The following is a 6000-nucleotide window of genomic DNA, read 5'->3' as shown; positions in this document are numbered from 1 at the left end:
TAACCCTAACCCTAACCCTAAGGCTTCAGCCAGAAGAACAACAGGCTGTGGTGTGGCAAAGATGGCAGCTTCCTCCTGGGTATAGTTACAACTCTATGCAACTGTCCTACGGAGGAAAGACTCACTGCTCACCACTCAAACAGTCGACACTAATAAATAGTTTGTTTTGGATGATTTTTGTCCAATTCATCCCTAACCCTAACCCTAAACCCTAACCCTAACCCTATCCATAACCCTAACCCTAACCCTATCCATAACCCTAACCCTAACCCTAACCCTATCAATAACCCTAACCCTAACCCTTGTCCAATTCATCCCTAACCCTAACCCTAACCCTCGACACTAATAAAAAATTTTTTTTGATGATTTTTGTCCAATTCATCCCTAACCCTAACCCTAAACCATAAACCCTAACCCTAACCCTATCCATAACCCTAACCCTATCCATAACCCTAACCCTAACCCTAACCCAATCCATAACCCTAACCCTAACCCTAACCCTATCCATAACCCTAACCCTAACCCTTGTCCAATTCATCCCTAACCCTAACCCTAACCCTAACCCTCGACACTAATAAAAAGTTTGTTTTGGATGATTTTTGTCCAATTCATCCCTAACCCTAACCCTAAACCATAAACCCTAACCCTATCCATAACCCTAACCCTAACCCAATCCATAACCCTAACCCTAACCCTAACCCTATCCATAACCCTAACCCTAACCCTTGTCCAATTCATCCCTAACCCTAACCCTAACCCTAACCCTCGACACTAATAAAAAGTTTGTTTTGGATGATTTTTTTCCAATTCATCCCTAACCCTAACCCTGAACCATAAACCCTTCGGACAGTGCACATCTCTATTGAGAGTCCTTCTACAGCCACAAACTCACGTTTTTTTTGTCTTTCTGTGTGCTTCTCGCCTGAGGAAGGCCAGATCTTGGCCGAAACGTCGCGGCATAAGCACACACTTCATTGATTTTTTTATTTGAGGAGCTTTATTATTTTTTTTATTTTTTTATTTTTTTCTTGATTTCAATTTTATTTTTTCCATAAATAAATAAATAAATATTTCATTTTTTTTATATACACACTTAAAAAATACACTTATAAATAACATACCTAATAACAAATTCATTTTTTTTACCTATAATAACAAAGCCCACGGGGACACAAATTTTACACAAATAAATAGTAACAAAAGACAACTATTAACGAAAAAGTGAGACTCATCGGGAGGAGATGAGTGCCTCACAGTGGACTACGGTCCGCAGGGGGAAGAGCACTTCCCAGAACCTTTTCCGGGGTCGGACGGGGCAACCCGTTGGGGGGATGGACAGTGCCTTTCCTGTTTCCGGCTGGAGACAGGCTCAGTCCACACTTCCTAACCCTATCCATAACCCTAACCATATCCATAACCCTAACCCTAACCCTATCCATAACCCTAACCCTAACCCTAACCCTATCCATAACCCTAACCCTAACCCTTGTCCAATTCATCCCTAACCCTAACCCTAACCCTCGACACTAATGAAAAGTTTGTTTTGGATAATTTTTGTCCAATTCATCCCTAACCCTAACCCTAAACCATAAACCCTAACCCTATCCATAACCCTAACCCTATCCATAACCCTAACCCTAACCCTAACCCTATCCATAACCCTAACCCTAACCCTTGTCCAATTCATCCCTAACCCTAACCCTAACCCTAACCCTCGACACTAATAAAAAGTTTGTTTTGGATGATTTTTGTCCAATTCATCCCTAACCCTAACCCTAAACGATAAACCCTAACCCTAACCCTATCCATAACCCTAACCCTATCCATAACCCTAACCCTAACCCTAACCCTATCCATAACCCTAACCCTAACCCTAACCCTATCCATAACCCTAACCCTAACCCTAACCCTAACCCTAAACCTAACCCTAACCCTCGACACTAATAAAAAGTTTGTTTTGGATGATTTTTGTCCAATTCATCCCTAACCCTAACCCTAAACCATAAAACCTAACCCTAACCCTAACCCTAACCCTAAGGCTTCAGCCAGAAGAACAACAGGCTGTGGTGTGGCAAAGATGGCAGCTTCCTCCTGGGTATAGTTACAACTCTATGCAACTGTCCTACGGAGGAAAGACTCACTGCTCACCACTCAAACAGTCGACACTAATAAATAGTTTGTTTTGGATGATTTTTGTCCAATTCATCCCTAACCCTAACCCTAAACCCTAACCCTAACCCTATCCATAACCCTAACCCTAACCCTATCCATAACCCTAACCCTAACCCTAACCCTATCAATAACCCTAACCCTAACCCTTGTCCAATTCATCCCTAACCCTAACCCTAACCCTAACCCTCGACACTAATAAAAAATTTTTTTTGATGATTTTTGTCCAATTCATCCCTAACCCTAACCCTAAACCATAAACCCTAACCCTAACCCTATCCATAACCCTAACCCTATCCATAACCCTAACCCTAAACCTAACCCAATCCATAACCCTAACCCTAACCCTAACCCTATCCATAACCCTAACCCTAACCCTTGTCCAATTCATCCCTAACCCTAACCCTAACCCTAACCCTCGACACTAATAAAAAGTTTGTTTTGGATGATTTTTGTCCAATTCATCCCTAACCCTAACCCTAAACCATAAACCCTAACCCTATCCATAACCCTAACCCTAACCTAATCCATAACCCTAACCCTAACCCTTACCCTATCCATAACCCTAACCCTAACCCTTGTCCAATTCATCCCTAACCCTAACCCTAACCCTAACCCTCGACACTAATAAAAAGTTTGTTTTGGATGATTTTTTTCCAATTCATCCCTAACCCTAACCCTAAACCATAAACCCTAACCCTAACCCTATCCATAACCCTAACCATATCCATAACCCTAACCCTAACCCTATCCATAACCCTAACCCTAACCCTAACCCTATCCATAACCCTAACCCTAACCCTTGTCCAATTCATCCCTAACCCTAACCCTCGACACTAATAAAAAGTTTGTTTTGGATGATTTTTGTCCAATTCATCCCTAACCCTAACCCTAAACCATAAACCCTAACCCTATCCATAACCCTAACCCTAACCCTATCCATAACCCTAACACTAACCCTAACCCTATCCATAACCCTAACCCTAACCCTTGTCCAATTCATCCCTAACCCTAACCCTATCCCTAACCCTCGACACTAATAAAAAGTTTGTTTTGGATGATTTTTTTCCAATTCATCCCTAACCCTAACCCTAAACCATAAACCATAAACCATAAACCCTAACCCTAACCCTATCCATAACCCTAACCATATCCATAACCCTAACCCTAACCCTATCCATAACCCTAACCCTAACCCTAACCCTATCCATAACCCTAACCCTAACCCTTGTCCAATTCATCCCTAACCCTAACCCTAACCCTAACCCTCGACACTAATAAAAAGTTTGTTTTGGATGATTTTTGTCCAATTCATCCCTAACCCTAACCCTAAACCATAAACCCTAACCCTATCCATCACCCTAACCCTAACCCTATCCATAACCCTAACCCTAACCCTAACCCTATCCATAACCCTAACCCTAACCCTAACCCTATCCATAACCCTAACCCTAACCCTTGTCCAATTCATCCCTAACCCTAACCCTAACCCTCGACACTAATAAAAAGTTTGTTTTGGATGATTTTTGTCCAATTCATCCCTAACCCTAACCCTAAACCATAAACCCTAACCCTAACCCTATCCATAACCCTAACCCTAACCCTTGTCCAATTCATCCCTAACCCTAACCCTAAACCATAAACCCTAACCCTATCCATAACCCTAACCCTAACCCTATCCATAACCCTAACCCTAACCCTAACCCTATCCATAACCCTAACCCTAACCCTTGTCCAATTCATCCCTAACCCTAATCGTAACCCTAACCTTAACCCTCGACACTAATAAAAAGTTTGTTTTGGATGATTTTTGTCCAATTCATCCCTAACCCTAACCCTAAACCATAAACCCTAACCCTATCCATAACCCTAACCCTAACCCTATCCATAACCCTAACCCTAACCCTAACCCTAACCCTATCCATAACCCTAACCCTAAGCCTAACCCTATCCATAAACCTAACCCTAACCCTTGTCCAATTCATCCCTAACCCTAACCCTAAACCATAAACCCTAACCCTATCCATAACCCTAACCCTAACCCTAACCCTAACCCTATCCATAACCCTAACCCTAACCCTTGTCCAATTCTTCCCTAACCCTAACCCTAACCCTAACCCTCGACACTAATAAAAAGTTTGTTTTGGATGATTTTTGTCCAATTCATCCCTAACCCTAACCCTAAACCATAAACCCTAACCCTATCCATAACCCTAACCCTAACCCTATCCATAACCCTAACCCTAACCCTAACCCTATCCATAACCCTAACCCTAACCCTTGTCCAATTCATCCCTAACCCTAATCCTAACCCTAACCCTAACCCTCGACACTAATAAAAAGTTTGTTTTGGATGATTTTTGTCCAATTCATCCCTAACCCTAACCCTAAACCATAAACCCTAACCCTATCCATAACCCTAACCCTAACCCTATCCATAACCCTAACCCTAACCCTAACCCTATCCATAACCCTAACCCTAACCCTAACCCTATCCATAACCCTAACCCTAACACTTGTCCAATTCATCCCTAACCCTAACCCTATCCATAACCCTAATCCTAACCCTATCCATAACCCTAACCCTAACCCTAACCCTATCCATAACCCTAACCCTAACCCTTGTCCAATTCATCCCTAACCCTAACCCTAACCCTCGACACTAATAAAAAGTTTGTTTTGGATGATTTTTGTCCAATTCATCCCTAACCCTAACCCTAAACCATAAACCCTAACCCTAACCCTATCCATAACCCTAACCCTATCCATAACCCTAACCCTAACCCTATCCATAACCCTAACCCTAACCCTTGTCCAATTCATCCCTATCCCTAACCCTAACCCTAACCCTCGACACTAATAAAAAGTTTGTTTTGGATGATTTTTGTCCAATTCATCCCTAACCCTAAACCTAAACCATAAACCCTAACCCTATCCATAACCCTAACCCTAACCCTATCCATAACCCTAACCCTAACCCTAACCCTAACCCTATCCATAACCCTAACCCTAACCATAACCCTAATCCTAACCCTATCCATAACCCTAACCCTAACCCTAACCCTATCCATAACCCTAACCCTAAGCCTCTCCATAATCCTAAACCCTAACCCTAACCCTAAGGCTTCAGCCAGAAGAACAACAGGCTGTGGTGTGGCAAAGATGGCAGCTTCCTCCTGCGTATAGTTACAACTCTATGCAACTGTCCTACGGAGGAAAGACTCACTGCTCACCACTCAAACAGTCGACACGAATAAAAAGTTTGTTTTGGATGATTTTTGTCCAATTCATCCCTAACCCTAACCCTAAACCATAAACCCTAACCCTATCCATAACCCTAACCCTAACCCTATCCATAACCCTAACCCTAACCCTAACCCTATCCATAACCCTAACCCTAACCCTTGTCCAATTCTTCCCTAACCCTAACCCTAACCCTAACCCTCGACACTAATAAAAAGTTTGTTTTGGATGATTTTTGTCCAATTCATCCCTAACCCTAACCCTAAACCATAAACCCTAACCCTATCCATAACCCTAACCCTAACCCTATCCATAACCCTAACCCTAACCCTAACCCTATCCATAACCCTAACCCTAACCCTTGTCCAATTCATCCCTAACCCTAATCCTAACCCTAACCCTAACCCTCGACACTAATAAAAAGTTTGTTTTGGATGATTTTTGTCCAATTCATCCCTAACCCTAACCCTAAACCATAAACCCTAACCCTATCCATAACCCTAACCCTAACCCTATCCATAACCCTAACCCTAACCCTAACCCTATCCATAACCCTAACCCTAACCCTATCCATAACCCTAACCCTAA

This window comes from Neolamprologus brichardi, chromosome 12, assembly GCF_056152115.1.
Source record: "Neolamprologus brichardi isolate AB-2024 chromosome 12, ASM5615211v1, whole genome shotgun sequence".
NCBI classification, from domain to species: domain Eukaryota; kingdom Metazoa; phylum Chordata; class Actinopteri; order Cichliformes; family Cichlidae; genus Neolamprologus; species Neolamprologus brichardi.
This window is presented reverse-complemented; position numbering follows the sequence as displayed.